General features: G+C 34.9%; 3 non-coding genes and 1 pseudogene across 3 annotated transcripts; 3 read left to right on the top strand and 1 right to left on the bottom strand.

Annotated features, from left to right (window-relative positions):
• Positions 1-229: 229 nt before the first annotated feature.
• On the bottom strand, positions 230-5,824 carry LOC136062354 (probable acyl-CoA dehydrogenase IBR3; annotated as a pseudogene).
• A 5,140-nt stretch (positions 5,825-10,964) lies between these two features.
• On the top strand, positions 10,965-11,160 carry LOC136062365 (U2 spliceosomal RNA). The gene has a single exon (XR_010624130.1). It is a non-coding gene; the product is annotated as a U2 spliceosomal RNA (small nuclear RNA).
• Positions 11,161-11,650: 490 nt separating this feature from the next.
• LOC112028251 (U2 spliceosomal RNA) lies at positions 11,651-11,846 on the top strand. Its single transcript, XR_002884599.2, has one exon. It is a non-coding gene; the product is annotated as a U2 spliceosomal RNA (small nuclear RNA).
• A 3,353-nt stretch (positions 11,847-15,199) lies between these two features.
• On the top strand, positions 15,200-15,395 carry LOC112028250 (U2 spliceosomal RNA). The gene has a single exon (XR_002884598.1). It is a non-coding gene; the product is annotated as a U2 spliceosomal RNA (small nuclear RNA).
• Positions 15,396-17,008: the final 1,613 nt, after the last annotated feature.

Genomic DNA, 17,008 nt, shown 5'->3' with positions numbered 1-17,008 from the left:
CAAACAAGGTGTTTGGATTTATTCACATGTCCAAATCCAGATATCCAAATGCTCCATTGTATATTATTCGGTTATTATTATATTACCAAGCGATACATTCAACTTTAGGCTCATTTTCTGCCTTTCCAGAGATAAATTATAGTGTCCTTTCCCCTTGAGATTTTTCTCTTCTTTTATATTTTCAATTAAGCAAAAAAAAAAAAAAAAAAAAAAATCCTGCCCTAGAGAAATTCACTTCAGAGTTCAAATCCTTTAAAGCCTAGTTCTTTGTAGTTCCAACTTGCCAATAGTACCCAAGTGGACTTCATCTGGACCATTTGCAATTCGTAATGTTCTTGCTGTGGTCCAAAGATGTGCCAGAACGGTATTAGAAGATAAACCAGCTCCACCGTGCACTTGCTGTTGGAGTATATGTGTCTCAAACACTTATGACCCATTTGGTACATGTGTTTAAACACATGTTTTCAGTTTTTAAATAACATTACATATATTTCCAAACACTTTTTCACCCACACATATTTTCAAAAAATACAAACAACATTACTAGAACAACATTACCAAATGGTCCTTTAACCTTTGCTTTGTGTCCCACATTGGTTAGGAATAAACATTATTATAAGTTTATAAGCCTTTGCATATCTGAAGTGGTAAGTTGGAGTACAGTGGGCTAGGTGTTGCCTTGGGCTTGGGTTTGTTATATATCTTTTTCCTTTTTCTTTTGGCCCAAATTTGATTTGATTTATCTGTTGGTGAGTATCTGAGCAGCCCGCTGGGTATTTAATGAACAACCCGTTGGGCATCAAATCTGCACAATAACCGTTAGAGGTCTAGTCCATTAGTTAGCCCACTAATCTTCCTTTAATTGGCATATAAAACCCTTGTTCTCACTTCTTTCTCTTTAGTTTTTTCCTAGCCTCTTATTGCTCTGTTCAGTTCTAAATTTTCCGCTCATCTCCACAAAATTTCAGCTTTTAATTTTTAGTTTTAAGGGAAGGCTATTAAGGTTGTTCTTAGTTCTTCTTGCTTGACTGTGTTCTCAACTTGAAGAAACCACTATAGTCTAATCCTGGGGGGTTGTTCGGCCAAGAGAGTCATTTGCACTGAGTTCTACTCTGCGTGGTACGAATCAACCTTTGAAGAAATCACTATAGTCTAATCCTGGAGGGTTGTTCGGCCAAGAGAGCCATTTGCACTGAGTTCTACTCTGCGTGGCATGAATCAACCTTTAAGGACAATGAATTTTGCATGATTCTATAGTTTTTGAAATCTTTTTTAACTCTATCTATTTATTTTTGTCATTTCTAATTTTTTAGGGTTTGTATTGTTGAATCAAAACTTGTTTATTTAGGGATATTTTCCAACACTTGCATCACCATGTCAAGCACCTTCAATGCCATGTTTAGGGCTGCTACCTGCTCCGCATACAACCAGTCCATTTTAAAAGAAAATTCAGCAACAAAATAACCGTAAGCCAAGATTGGATTCCGGAACTTCATATTACAAACAACAAAAATTATAATAATAATAAAATAAAAAAAATTACAACCAACAATTTACCTTGGCCATTGCAATAAATCCCACGGGCCTTTTTGTTTCCAAGCTTATCAAGTTGGTCAGCTGCTTCCAAAGCCAACAATCTGGCTTTTTCTATCTCTATCCGACACTGAATCAAAGAGCAAATATAAGAAGACTGCTATAATACTGCAGCTAGGAGATCTAAAATATAAGGATTCAAGGTGGACCACTAGTTCAGCAAAAGTACTTCTAGTTTTTGTATTATTGATTTAGCTTACATTATTATTTCAGATTTTGTGATGTGTAGCAACATAAAATTTTTCAATTTTCTATAATAGAATTTACCTTTGCAATATCTGAAATAAATGAACCTTGTTCTGCAATCAACTTTCCAAACACTCTTAAGAGCCCTCTGAGCCATCATCTGCATGCCACGCTCAGCAGCACCAATCAGTCTCATGCAGTGGTGCAGCCTTCCCGGTCCTAGCCTACCCTGCAAGTAACTCAGTACCAATTACCAAATATAAGATATCCATGTTGGTACACCAAGAAGCAGGTCAATAAATGTCACGTAAACTCTTCAAATTTCAATTAATGAAACACAATCAATCAAATTATCACATCTGCGCCAGTGGATGAGTTGGGTTCCTACCTGGTTTTAATCCTACATATGACCAGTAACAATCATTTCTACTTTCAGCATATGAATGTCAGAAACAAAGCCTTTTTCTTCTTCTTCGTTTAAGACCAAGAAGCTTGCTGCACTTACACTGATATGCAGTATAAAAACAGAGAGAACTGTTGATGTTTATGGAAATTTTTAGAAGTTTCAACATTCCCTTGGAAATGCAATTTGTTGTGAAATATATGGAAGACAAATAAATATGAAAAACCACTGTTTCATGTTGCCAAGGCCTTATGCGTGGAGGCCTTGGGTTTGACCTATGAGAGGGGACCCAAAAAACACACACAAATTCATAATGCACTAGGGAAGGCGTTGAACAACTTTACTTGGGCAATCTCAAATCCACGTCCTTCTCCCAGTAGAATGTTCTTTGCTGGCACACGTACATTGACAAATGATACTTCTGCATGCCCATGAGGTGCATCATCAAAGCCAAATACCATTAGGGGTCTCCTTATGTGTACACCAGGAGTATGGGTATCCACTATGATCATAGACTGCTGTTTATGCTTAGCGGCAGTGAAGTCAGTTTTTCCCTGTATATTGTTCAGATAACATTCCTTTTAACTACATGAATGGAAATTTGGACTTTTCATGCTATGCCAAACAAGAACTAACCATGACTATGAGAACTTTGCACCTTGGATCCATGGCCCCACTTGTCCACCACTTAGTCCCATTAATGACATATGTATCTCCTTCTCTGCACATGGATTTAACAAGCAGTCATACATAAATTGCAAGCAGAAGCTCTGACTAAAATTGGCGTGTGCCACATATAGTTATATCCCATATATCCACAGAAGAAGTTTGGATGACTATTGAGAGACGCAGTCCCTGTACTTTACTTGAAAAAAATGATTTTGATAAACAGAATACTCCCTTTACAAAGGTGCTGCACACTACCTTTTAATAGAACTCTCAATATTGGTAGCATCAGAAGATGCAACTTGTGGTTCTGTCATTGCAAATCCAGACCAGATCTTACCGTTGAGCAAAGGTATAAGCCATTTATGTAGCCGATCTTTATTTCCATAACGCAACAATACCTAAAATGAAAAGGAATTTTTTTCTAAGTAAAATACTCTTATTCAAAAGAGAAAATAGATCAAATACACACTATATGTATTGGCCTATTCCTAAAGACAGACACTCCCAAACTCAGAAAGTCTAGGAAGTCGAAGGAAAAAGAATTGTTGTAACCAGATCAAGCGAAACGTGCATTGTAGGTAGCATTCATATTTTGCAAGAAAATTTAAAACCATATCAATAATTTTTTTTTCTTGATAAGCGAGAAAAATTTATTGAAAAAAGACTACTTTATGCAGGTCACAAAGCAGCCAAAGAATACAAAAAGATAACAAAAACTATGTATAAGAAATAAGAGAGTCTATAAACATTGGGAGAGAATCACTAGTTGTGAGTCTTCAAGCCCGGGACCAGTCAGATGAAGAGCCAACAAAAGAGGCAAGAAGTTGATTTGCCGAGCTCTCCACATCTTCAGACATGTAGTTATTGTGTTCCCTCGAAATGCACCATATCAAACATAATGGTGTCAAATTTTATTAGACTTATGGTTAAGTGATTAAACTCACAATTTTCTAATAGTTTAAGCTTTTGGGAGAATTGGTAATTTAACAAATTTCAATATCAAATGAGAGTTTCCCAACCAATTTCTCTATCCAAAAAGATTTGGCATACTTCTTGGTAAAACCCAAGTAAGCCAATGCTCTAATAATGTGAGTTTGCACATAGGATTTACATTTATGTGAAAGAAAGGTACACCGAATGAATTGAGTAATTTCCCATACTTTTGGTATGAAAAATCTTTACCTCCAAATTAGGTCAGTGAAAAATTCTTCCAACTACTTGGGGATTGATAAAACTATTCGCGTGTATTTTAATTACGACTTATTTAATGAGTCATGTAATTTGTATAAATAATACATATAAATTGTTTTATGAATGAAATTTCTGAATACTTGTATACATAGTTGTTAGTATTTATATTGCATAGCTATGGTGATAAAGTTGAATAGGCAATTTATGAATATATTGAAAAAGAAATTCTTATATTATGGTAGTCGTAAGTGTATATATGATTTTCCCAATGTATTGATTTGTTTGGACTAGTGATTCTTAGTATTTGTACATCAGTGGGGCTAGCTATTGTTCTAATGTTAATTAATCTCCTCTATTTGGTGATGGTTTTTTCTTGTTTCACCGACAGACCGTAGCTTGAAGGCAGCAACAAGACTTTCCGAATTTAGGTGATTGGACACACTCATCTTATAAAATCTATGGAAAATAAAGTAGAAAAAAAATTGTAGTTGAAATTTGCCATCCTTCTCGAGATCTCTGGGTGACCTTTAGCCTAAGACGGGCTAGGACTCCAATTTTGGTTTCAGCCACACCATTCTATTCTGATGACTGCTCTATTAGCTAGCAACAATTAGTCATTTAGTAAAGCCACAAGAAGAATTATAACACAGTCCAATGCATCAAACAAATTTGTAAACCACAACCGGTCACAGACTCACACAAGGCAAGTTAGGCAACATGGGTAGTGCATTCAGCGCGTTAGTAAAGAAAGTAGACCAATGTTCTTGAAGGCAAGCTCATACGTCAATGCAGAGAACCAAAACCACTTCAGTGATTATAAGACTGAAAAATGCTACATGCAGGACAATGTGTTATGTTGCATGAAACACCTTATGACATGGTCCATTGTCATTCGCATATGATGCAGAGCTTGATGTAAATAAGAAAAAAACCTTTCACCATTCCAGTTCAAAGCAGCTGTGGTAAAATTGGAAGAGGAGATTCCTATGTTTTTTACTCTTCTTGCAAAAATTAGAATAAAATTTTTTAAACAAGATAAAAAAATGTAAAAGTATGCCCTGGCCCCTGGTCTCTGAAAATTGAACCTGAACTCCAATTTTGTTTCCATGGGATACTGATAGTATTAGAAAAACTATATTTTTTTTTAGCATTTTCGTTCTTCATATTACTTTCAGCTAAAAAAAAAAAGAAAGCCTTTTATTAGGCTCAGTTAAAACAGTTTCTGGGCAAGCAAAGAGTGTAGACGACTGTGATGAGATCTAAATCTAAGAACTAAATTAGAAGATAAGTAATGAAATAAATTGAAAGACAAGCAAGAAGTCGTGGCATCAAGATTCAAGCAGCGAATAACGTAAATGTGGAAAGTGGAATGCGAGATCAAAATACAAGGGTGTTGGGAGTGTGTGCGTGAGATTAGAAGAGGGTCGTATGTTTTTTAGTTTTCTTTTGAGAGTCTTTATGTCCCACATCGTTAAGTGAGAAAAGAGAGATGCATAGACGAGTTATAAAAACAGAAGCACGACTCAGAACAATTTAAAAAAAAAAAAAAAAAAAAAAAATCCTGCCCTAGAGAAATTCACTTCAGAGTTCAAATCCTTTAAAGCCTAGTTCTTTGTAGTTCCAACTTGCCAATAGTACCCAAGTGGACTTCATCTGGACCATTTGCAATTCGTAATGTTCTTGCTGTGGTCCAAAGATGTGCCAGAACGATATTAGAAGATAAACCAGCTCCACCGTGCACTTGCTGTTGGAGTATATGTGTCTCAAACACTTATGACCCATTTGGTACATGTGTTTAAACACATGTTTTCAGTTTTTAAATAACATTACATATATTTCCAAACACTTTTTCACCCACACATATTTTCAAAAAATACAAACAACATTACTAGAACAACATTACCAAATGGTCCTTTAACCTTTGCTTTGTGTCCCACATTGGTTAGGAATAAACATTATTATAAGTTTATAAGCCTTTGCATATCTGAAGTGGTAAGTTGGAGTACAGTGGGCTAGGTGTTGCCTTGGGCTTGGGTTTGTTATATATCTTTTTCCTTTTTCTTTTGGCCCAAATTTGATTTGATTTATCTGTTGGTGAGTATCTGAGCAGCCCGCTGGGTATTTAATGAACAACCCGTTGGGCATCAAATCTGCACAATAACCGTTAGAGGTCTAGTCCATTAGTTAGCCCACTAATCTTCCTTTAATTGGCATATAAAACCCTTGTTCTCACTTCTTTCTCTTTAGTTTTTTCCTAGCCTCTTATTGCTCTGTTCAGTTCTAAATTTTCCGCTCATCTCCACAAAATTTCAGCTTTTAATTTTTAGTTTTAAGGGAAGGCTATTAAGGTTGTTCTTAGTTCTTCTTGCTTGACTGTGTTCTCAACTTGAAGAAACCACTATAGTCTAATCCTGGGGGGTTGTTCGGCCAAGAGAGTCATTTGCACTGAGTTCTACTCTGCGTGGTACGAATCAACCTTTGAAGAAATCACTATAGTCTAATCCTGGAGGGTTGTTCGGCCAAGAGAGCCATTTGCACTGAGTTCTACTCTGCGTGGCATGAATCAACCTTTAAGGACAATGAATTTTGCATGATTCTATAGTTTTTGAAATCTTTTTTAACTCTATCTATTTATTTTTGTCATTTCTAATTTTTTAGGGTTTGTATTGTTGAATCAAAACTTGTTTATTTAGGGATATTTTCCAACACTTGCATCACCATGTCAAGCACCTTCAATGCCATGTTTAGGGCTGCTACCTGCTCCGCATACAACCAGTCCATTTTAAAAGAAAATTCAGCAACAAAATAACCGTAAGCCAAGATTGGATTCCGGAACTTCATATTACAAACAACAAAAATTATAATAATAATAAAATAAAAAAAATTACAACCAACAATTTACCTTGGCCATTGCAATAAATCCCACGGGCCTTTTTGTTTCCAAGCTTATCAAGTTGGTCAGCTGCTTCCAAAGCCAACAATCTGGCTTTTTCTATCTCTATCCGACACTGAATCAAAGAGCAAATATAAGAAGACTGCTATAATACTGCAGCTAGGAGATCTAAAATATAAGGATTCAAGGTGGACCACTAGTTCAGCAAAAGTACTTCTAGTTTTTGTATTATTGATTTAGCTTACATTATTATTTCAGATTTTGTGATGTGTAGCAACATAAAATTTTTCAATTTTCTATAATAGAATTTACCTTTGCAATATCTGAAATAAATGAACCTTGTTCTGCAATCAACTTTCCAAACACTCTTAAGAGCCCTCTGAGCCATCATCTGCATGCCACGCTCAGCAGCACCAATCAGTCTCATGCAGTGGTGCAGCCTTCCCGGTCCTAGCCTACCCTGCAAGTAACTCAGTACCAATTACCAAATATAAGATATCCATGTTGGTACACCAAGAAGCAGGTCAATAAATGTCACGTAAACTCTTCAAATTTCAATTAATGAAACACAATCAATCAAATTATCACATCTGCGCCAGTGGATGAGTTGGGTTCCTACCTGGTTTTAATCCTACATATGACCAGTAACAATCATTTCTACTTTCAGCATATGAATGTCAGAAACAAAGCCTTTTTCTTCTTCTTCGTTTAAGACCAAGAAGCTTGCTGCACTTACACTGATATGCAGTATAAAAACAGAGAGAACTGTTGATGTTTATGGAAATTTTTAGAAGTTTCAACATTCCCTTGGAAATGCAATTTGTTGTGAAATATATGGAAGACAAATAAATATGAAAAACCACTGTTTCATGTTGCCAAGGCCTTATGCGTGGAGGCCTTGGGTTTGACCTATGAGAGGGGACCCAAAAAACACACACAAATTCATAATGCACTAGGGAAGGCGTTGAACAACTTTACTTGGGCAATCTCAAATCCACGTCCTTCTCCCAGTAGAATGTTCTTTGCTGGCACACGTACATTGACAAATGATACTTCTGCATGCCCATGAGGTGCATCATCAAAGCCAAATACCATTAGGGGTCTCCTTATGTGTACACCAGGAGTATGGGTATCCACTATGATCATAGACTGCTGTTTATGCTTAGCGGCAGTGAAGTCAGTTTTTCCCTGTATATTGTTCAGATAACATTCCTTTTAACTACATGAATGGAAATTTGGACTTTTCATGCTATGCCAAACAAGAACTAACCATGACTATGAGAACTTTGCACCTTGGATCCATGGCCCCACTTGTCCACCACTTAGTCCCATTAATGACATATGTATCTCCTTCTCTGCACATGGATTTAACAAGCAGTCATACATAAATTGCAAGCAGAAGCTCTGACTAAAATTGGCGTGTGCCACATATAGTTATATCCCATATATCCACAGAAGAAGTTTGGATGACTATTGAGAGACGCAGTCCCTGTACTTTACTTGAAAAAAATGATTTTGATAAACAGAATACTCCCTTTACAAAGGTGCTGCACACTACCTTTTAATAGAACTCTCAATATTGGTAGCATCAGAAGATGCAACTTGTGGTTCTGTCATTGCAAATCCAGACCAGATCTTACCGTTGAGCAAAGGTATAAGCCATTTATGTAGCCGATCTTTATTTCCATAACGCAACAATACCTAAAATGAAAAGGAATTTTTTTCTAAGTAAAATACTCTTATTCAAAAGAGAAAATAGATCAAATACACACTATATGTATTGGCCTATTCCTAAAGACAGACACTCCCAAACTCAGAAAGTCTAGGAAGTCGAAGGAAAAAGAATTGTTGTAACCAGATCAAGCGAAACGTGCATTGTAGGTAGCATTCATATTTTGCAAGAAAATTTAAAACCATATCAATAATTTTTTTTTCTTGATAAGCGAGAAAAATTTATTGAAAAAAGACTACTTTATGCAGGTCACAAAGCAGCCAAAGAATACAAAAAGATAACAAAAACTATGTATAAGAAATAAGAGAGTCTATAAACATTGGGAGAGAATCACTAGTTGTGAGTCTTCAAGCCCGGGACCAGTCAGATGAAGAGCCAACAAAAGAGGCAAGAAGTTGATTTGCCGAGCTCTCCACATCTTCAGACATGTAGTTATTGTGTTCCCTCGAAATGCACCATATCAAACATAATGGTGTCAAATTTTATTAGACTTATGGTTAAGTGATTAAACTCACAATTTTCTAATAGTTTAAGCTTTTGGGAGAATTGGTAATTTAACAAATTTCAATATCAAATGAGAGTTTCCCAACCAATTTCTCTATCCAAAAAGATTTGGCATACTTCTTGGTAAAACCCAAGTAAGCCAATGCTCTAATAATGTGAGTTTGCACATAGGATTTACATTTATGTGAAAGAAAGGTACACCGAATGAATTGAGTAATTTCCCATACTTTTGGTATGAAAAATCTTTACCTCCAAATTAGGTCAGTGAAAAATTCTTCCAACTACTTGGGGATTGATAAAACTATTCGCGTGTATTTTAATTACGACTTATTTAATGAGTCATGTAATTTGTATAAATAATACATATAAATTGTTTTATGAATGAAATTTCTGAATACTTGTATACATAGTTGTTAGTATTTATATTGCATAGCTATGGTGATAAAGTTGAATAGGCAATTTATGAATATATTGAAAAAGAAATTCTTATATTATGGTAGTCGTAAGTGTATATATGATTTTCCCAATGTATTGATTTGTTTGGACTAGTGATTCTTAGTATTTGTACATCAGTGGGGCTAGCTATTGTTCTAATGTTAATTAATCTCCTCTATTTGGTGATGGTTTTTTCTTGTTTCACCGACAGACCGTAGCTTGAAGGCAGCAACAAGACTTTCCGAATTTAGGTGATTGGACACACTCATCTTATAAAATCTATGGAAAATAAAGTAGAAAAAAAATTGTAGTTGAAATTTGCCATCCTTCTCGAGATCTCTGGGTGACCTTTAGCCTAAGACGGGCTAGGACTCCAATTTTGGTTTCAGCCACACCATTCTATTCTGATGACTGCTCTATTAGCTAGCAACAATTAGTCATTTAGTAAAGCCACAAGAAGAATTATAACACAGTCCAATGCATCAAACAAATTTGTAAACCACAACCGGTCACAGACTCACACAAGGCAAGTTAGGCAACATGGGTAGTGCATTCAGCGCGTTAGTAAAGAAAGTAGACCAATGTTCTTGAAGGCAAGCTCATACGTCAATGCAGAGAACCAAAACCACTTCAGTGATTATAAGACTGAAAAATGCTACATGCAGGACAATGTGTTATGTTGCATGAAACACCTTATGACATGGTCCATTGTCATTCGCATATGATGCAGAGCTTGATGTAAATAAGAAAAAAACCTTTCACCATTCCAGTTCAAAGCAGCTGTGGTAAAATTGGAAGAGGAGATTCCTATGTTTTTTACTCTTCTTGCAAAAATTAGAATAAAATTTTTTAAACAAGATAAAAAAATGTAAAAGTATGCCCTGGCCCCTGGTCTCTGAAAATTGAACCTGAACTCCAATTTTGTTTCCATGGGATACTGATAGTATTAGAAAAACTATATTTTTTTTTAGCATTTTCGTTCTTCATATTACTTTCAGCTAAAAAAAAAAAGAAAGCCTTTTATTAGGCTCAGTTAAAACAGTTTCTGGGCAAGCAAAGAGTGTAGACGACTGTGATGAGATCTAAATCTAAGAACTAAATTAGAAGATAAGTAATGAAATAAATTGAAAGACAAGCAAGAAGTCGTGGCATCAAGATTCAAGCAGCGAATAACGTAAATGTGGAAAGTGGAATGCGAGATCAAAATACAAGGGTGTTGGGAGTGTGTGCGTGAGATTAGAAGAGGGTCGTATGTTTTTTAGTTTTCTTTTGAGAGTCTTTATGTCCCACATCGTTAAGTGAGAAAAGAGAGATGCATAGACGAGTTATAAAAACAGAAGCACGACTCAGAACAATTCATACCTTTCTCGGCCTTTTGGCTAAGATCAAGTGTAGTATCTGTTCTTATCAGTTTAATATCTGATATGTGGGTCATCGGCCCACACGATATTAAATTTATTTCTTGAGGGGGAGAGTGCACTACAGTAGCTTGCTACTGGGGCTCTCGAGCGCCGCCCAAGCGTTGCACTAAAGCGCGGGCCTGGCGCACCCCACCAATACTAGTCAAAATTTTATGATGAAAAGTTATTCTGGATGATGTTCACATTTTAGGCTCAGATAGTAAGTAAGTTGGATTTCTGGTATTGTTGGGCTTTAAATCAGTGAGGTGCGTATGAGGAACACGAGGATAGAACAAATTAATTTATAGATTATTTTGAATTTTGAATATAGGAAAAACAGATTGTACTTATTCCCTAACTTATTAAAAATATATTGTAGATTATTTTGATATAATAGGAGTAATAGATAAAAGTGGTCTTTTGGTGAGGTAAAATGTATGAATGAAAAATTACCAACTGTTATTGCCACCAAGATGGGGTCCTGATCTGCTTGGCCTGCTATTAGAAGAGCAATTCGAATTGCATTGTGAGACTATAACCATCAAATGAGTTACCTATTGGAAAGTAGGCTACTTTAAAAGCAAAATTGTTTTGATGCCCAAAGGGAAAGAATGATTCCAGGCCATGTTCTATTCTATAGCTACTTCAAATCCATGGCCTTTTGGCTAAGATCAAGTGTAGTATCTGTTCTTATCAGTTTAATATCTGATATGTGGGTCATCGGCCCACACGATATTAAATTTATTTCTTGAGGGGGAGAGTCCACTGCAGTAGCTTGCTACTGGGGCTCTCGAGGGTCGCCCAAGCGTTGCACTAAAGTTCGGGCCTGGCGCACCCCACCAATACTAGTCAAAATTTTATGATGAAAAGTTATTCTGGGTGATGTACACATTTTAGGCTCAGATAGTAAGTAAGTCTGCTTTCTGGTATTGTTGGGCTTAAAATCAGTGAGGTGCGTATAAGGAACACGAGGATAAAACATATTTAATTATAGATTATTTTGAATTTTGATGTATATAGGAAAAACAGATTGTACTTATTCCCTAACTTATTAAAAATATATTGTAGATTATTTTGATATAATAGGAGTAATAGATAAAAGTGGTCTTTTGGTGAGGTAAAATGTATGAATGAAAAATTACCAACTGTTATTGCCACCAAGATGGGGTCCTGATCTGCTTGGCCTGCTATTAGAAGAGCAATTCGAATTGCATTGTGAGACTATAACCATCAAATGAGTTACCTATTGGAAAGTAGGCTACTTTAAAAGCAAAATTGTTTTGATGCCCAAAGGGAAAGAATGATTCCAGGCCATGTTCTATTCTATAGCTACTTCAAATCCATGGATTTAGCCACATTGAAAACGACGTTTGATTCAAACACAACACGTGCCAGATTGTATAAAAATTAGTAAGAGCATTTGTTGGATTTATCAAATTTTTGTACCGTTTGGAGAATGAATAGTGACTTTTACCTTTATCTACCAACTTTTTTAAATACACTTTCCAACATATTCTTTATCCCATTCTCTATATCATTTAAATATTATTTTTTATTCATTATTTATTCTTTTTTTAACTACACATCTTCCAACATTTTTTTATTCAACACCAAATTATTATAATAGAAAAAAGTGATTTGAAGAATGAACAGTAGTCCATCGGACTTGATGGGCTACTGTTCATTAGCAAAAAAACTTTCCAGATATAGAGAAGCTGCTGGAGCATGAACAGTAGCATATAGAGCATGAATAGTAGCATATATTCTTTATATTTTATCTATGCATACTTTGTTGGAGATGCTCTAAAATATGTAGCCAATTGAATGGCCTACCTAAATTGCATCACACAAATGTGTGATGCAAGACCACAAAAGTTCCTACTACTTTTGCTGAAATTATTCAATACCTCAGCTATATATATATATTTTTTGAAAATAATTACAACACACTGCTAACTTCGTAATTTGAACCCTTTTCTTCTTAGACCCCAAGCACTTTATATATGGGGAGGTGCCAATTCAGTTATATTAATCTCACAATAATGTGAGTCTACACATGGGATTACATTTATGTGAAAGAAATGTATATCAATGCTTTCAGTAATTTCTCATGCTCTTGGTATAAAAAATCTTTACTTTAAATTAATTTGGAGGAAGATTCTTCCAATCAATTGGAGATTGACAAAACCATTCACATGTATTTTAGTGACATGTTATATTGATTTTAGCTCCATTACTATATTCATAATTGTACTTCTATATTCCATATTCTTCTTGGCTTTCATCGTATTTGTTTTACTATTTGTTCTGGTGGTACTGACTATTCTAAATATTGCCCAACAACTATGTTTAGAGTAAGACAGTTCTTCGCCATATATTCACAATTGTACTTCTATATTCCAAATTCTTCCTGACTTTCATTCTACTTGTTTTACTGTTTGTTCTATTGTTTTTATATATATTGTCATATATATGCTTTCATCCTTGGTGGATTGAGTGATACATTTATTCCTAATTTAATATCTCATACATCACTCATTGGGTCACATTTTTTTCAATTGGACCAAATTTCAAGGCTGTTTGTTCTTTGTTAGAAAAAGAAGAAAGAAAAGAAGAAGAAGAAGAAGAAGAAGAAGAGAAGGCTGTTTGTTCTTTAAGCTCCATTTGGTACCAAAAGGTCATTTTGGTTAAGGCTAAATTGAATGACAAAAAAACAAAAATAGAGAATTTCATTCCAATAACTGGCCACTGGGATGTCCTGCACAAGAAGAGTATTAACACATTTCCAATACATCCAACAATTTGTAAACCACACCTGGTCTAGTAGCTAACATGGGTAATGCATTCAGTGCTTGAAGAGCACTTATAGCAGTGGAGCTAAATAGCTATATAGCTATTTTAGCTCCATCAAAACATAAAAATCAACTATACAGCAGTGGAGCTAAATGTTTTTTTTTTTTTTTAGCTTTATTGCTTCAATGCATATCTAAAGATAGGTGTGCATTATACCTCAAAGGTATAAAAAAAAAAAAAATTTATTTGCGTTCACCCTATGGTTGTGTGTGTGTGTGTGAGAGAGAGAGAGAGATGTTTATAATAGATATATTATTTTATTGTAGTAGATATCTTATTTTATTGTGATGTTTATATTATTTTATTGTGTTGAAAGCTAAAATAAATTCACTGTTGCAGTATGTGTGTAGGTAAAATAGATAAAACAATTTTTTGTGATGTTAAATAGCTAAATTTTTAGCTCCACTGCTGTGAATGATCTTATAATGAAAAGTAGACCAAGGTTCTTAAAAAGGCGAGCCCATTTGTCTTCAGAGGACCAAAAGCACTTTTATAAGAACAGAATAATGCTACAGCAAAACAATGGACGGTAATGAGTCTTTCGGGTACAACTATAAATTAACTGAATTGTTTATAAACATCTCGTTTTTGGTTTGAGAAAATGTTTATTTATATTCATTTTATTTAATAAACAAATTAAGCTTAATCACAGATATAGGACCAACTACTAAATGAGCTGCTAAACATATATTCTTGAACAAATTTGTGAATATGAGACTTGATTTGAGTATATATAATAGTAATATCATAAACGTTTATCTAATAATGACAAAAAATAAACGTTTATCTAATAAAGTCATCATTTTTGGTGCTGAAATTGTGTTTAATTTGCTCAGCTTTGTAATACGAAGTTATGCTTTTGCCTTTTTGAGTTGGACTGTGTACTAGGCTGGCTGCGTTGAACCGCGATGGCGAAGGTTCTTTCTCAAGTGATCAGATTATATCATGTAAAAACCTGTTATTACCATGACTGAGTGATCATAGTAGATAGTAGTAGCTATTCAAAACGATGTTCTTCAATGTGATGAGGCAGCTCCAAACATGCTTCCTGCACATAAAACCTTGGGAGTTGGGACCATTTATTGTGTATTTTTCGTTGGTGCAAGTTTTGATGTTCAGCTTTCATCACATTGCCTTTGTTTGTGCCAGCAAATCATAGCAGTCTTAGAAGCATCATGTTCCAGGTTTAAGGCTGTAAAAAGGAAGCAAAGCCAAGGGGGCAACACATTCGTATGTTTTTTAGTTTTCTTTTGAGAGTCATTATGTCCCACACGGAGTAAGTGAGAGAGGAGCAAAACATAGACGATTGATAAAAGGAGAAGCAAGCAACGTTCAAAATCATACCTTTCTCGGCCTTTTGGCTAAGATCAAGTGTAGTATCTGTTCTTATCAGTTTAATATCTGATATGTGGGTCATTGGCCCACACGATATTAAATTTATTTCTTGAGGGGGGGAGTCCACCACAGTAGCTTGCTACTGGGGCTCTCGAGCGTCGCCCAAGCGTTGCACTAAAGCTCGGGCCTGGCGCACCCCACCAATACTAGTCAAAATTTTAATTTTCATTAGACGGTCTCCTAAGATTTTGTCTTTTGTATTTTTGAATGCTTCAGTATGTGTGTAGGTAAAATAGATAAAACAATTTTTTGTGATGTTAAATAGCTAAATTTTTAGCTCCACTGCTGTGAATGATCTTATAATGAAAAGTAGACCAAGGTTCTTAAAAGGCGAGCCCATTTGTCTTCAGAGGACCAAAAGCACTTTTATAAGAACAGAATAATGCTACAGCAAAACAATGGACGGTAATGAGTCTTTCGGGTACAACTATAAATTAACTGAATTGTTTATAAACATCTCGTTTTTGGTTTGAGAAAATGTTTATTTATATTCATTTTATTTAATAAACAAATTAAGCTTAATCACAGATATAGGACCAACTACTAAATGAGCTGCTAAACATATATTCTTGAACAAATTTGTGAATATGAGACTTGATTTGAGTATATATAATAGTAATATCATAAACGTTTATCTAATAATGACAAAAAATAAACGTTTATCTAATAAAGTCATCATTTTTGGTGCTGAAATTGTGTTTAATTTGCTCAGCTTTGTAATACGAAGTTATGCTTTTGCCTTTTTGAGTTGGACTGTGTACTAGGCTGGCTGCGTTGAACCGCGATGGCGAAGGTTCTTTCTCAAGTGATCAGATTATATCATGTAAAAACCTGTTATTACCATGACTGCATGTCGGTTCAATTAGTCTTTGATCTAATTGTTCAGTTCTTTATAACGTATTTTATAAAATATTATTGGTCTTTCAAATTAATTGATGTGGGTGATAATTGGGGTATATTGACTGTGTGCTGAGACTCTTATTTGATTGGATATTAAACTATATTTGAATGGATATTAAACTAAATTCGGTATTGACTGTGCTGAGGATTGATCTTAAGCACTTAAACCATATATAACATTCATGGATATTATTGCATGTAATAAAAGCAAAATAGAAATTAGATAATACTATTCACTAAAAATGCACCAAAATAAATGCACAAAAAACCAATGATATCTGGCACTACTTATGCAAATATCCACCGTAGAAAGCAGCAACATTTAGGCCATGTTTAGTTTGTCACTGTTGCAATTTTCGTTTAGTTTGATTCGCATTACTCTAACTCAATATTTTGATAATTGAGAATAAGTTTTTTGTGTTTTCAGATTTCAAGTTGTGAGTTAAGTGGCATTTTAGTAAATGCACAAAAGTTACGAGACCCATCATAAGGCCTTGTCAGACTCACATGACAGACCAATTCTCTTTTTCTTTTTTCTTTTTCTTTTTTTCTTTTCTTTCTTCTTCAATTCACTCCCCTCTCTTTTTTTAATTTTTTTTTCTTCGCTTCGCACCTGCCTTTCTTCTTTTCTCTTTTTTCTTTCTTCTCATTACTCTCATATTTTCATGGTACTGGTCTCTTTTTTGTTTATTGAATTCGCCCAAATATTACATATCAGAGAAAATTAGAAACACAAACACGTGTATTGATCAAACCTATAACTAGACATGGCAAAACGGGTCAGAATTTTCTGACCCAATCCGATCCGACCCGAAAAACACTTGACCCAAACCCGATTTTTTTTTTTTTTTTTT

This window comes from Quercus suber, unplaced genomic scaffold, assembly GCF_002906115.3.
Source record: "Quercus suber isolate HL8 unplaced genomic scaffold, Cork oak 2.0 scaffold_406, whole genome shotgun sequence".
Lineage (NCBI taxonomy): Eukaryota > Viridiplantae > Streptophyta > Magnoliopsida > Fagales > Fagaceae > Quercus > Quercus suber.
Note: the sequence above shows the minus strand (reverse complement) of the source record. Positions and strands in the feature narration are given on the sequence as shown.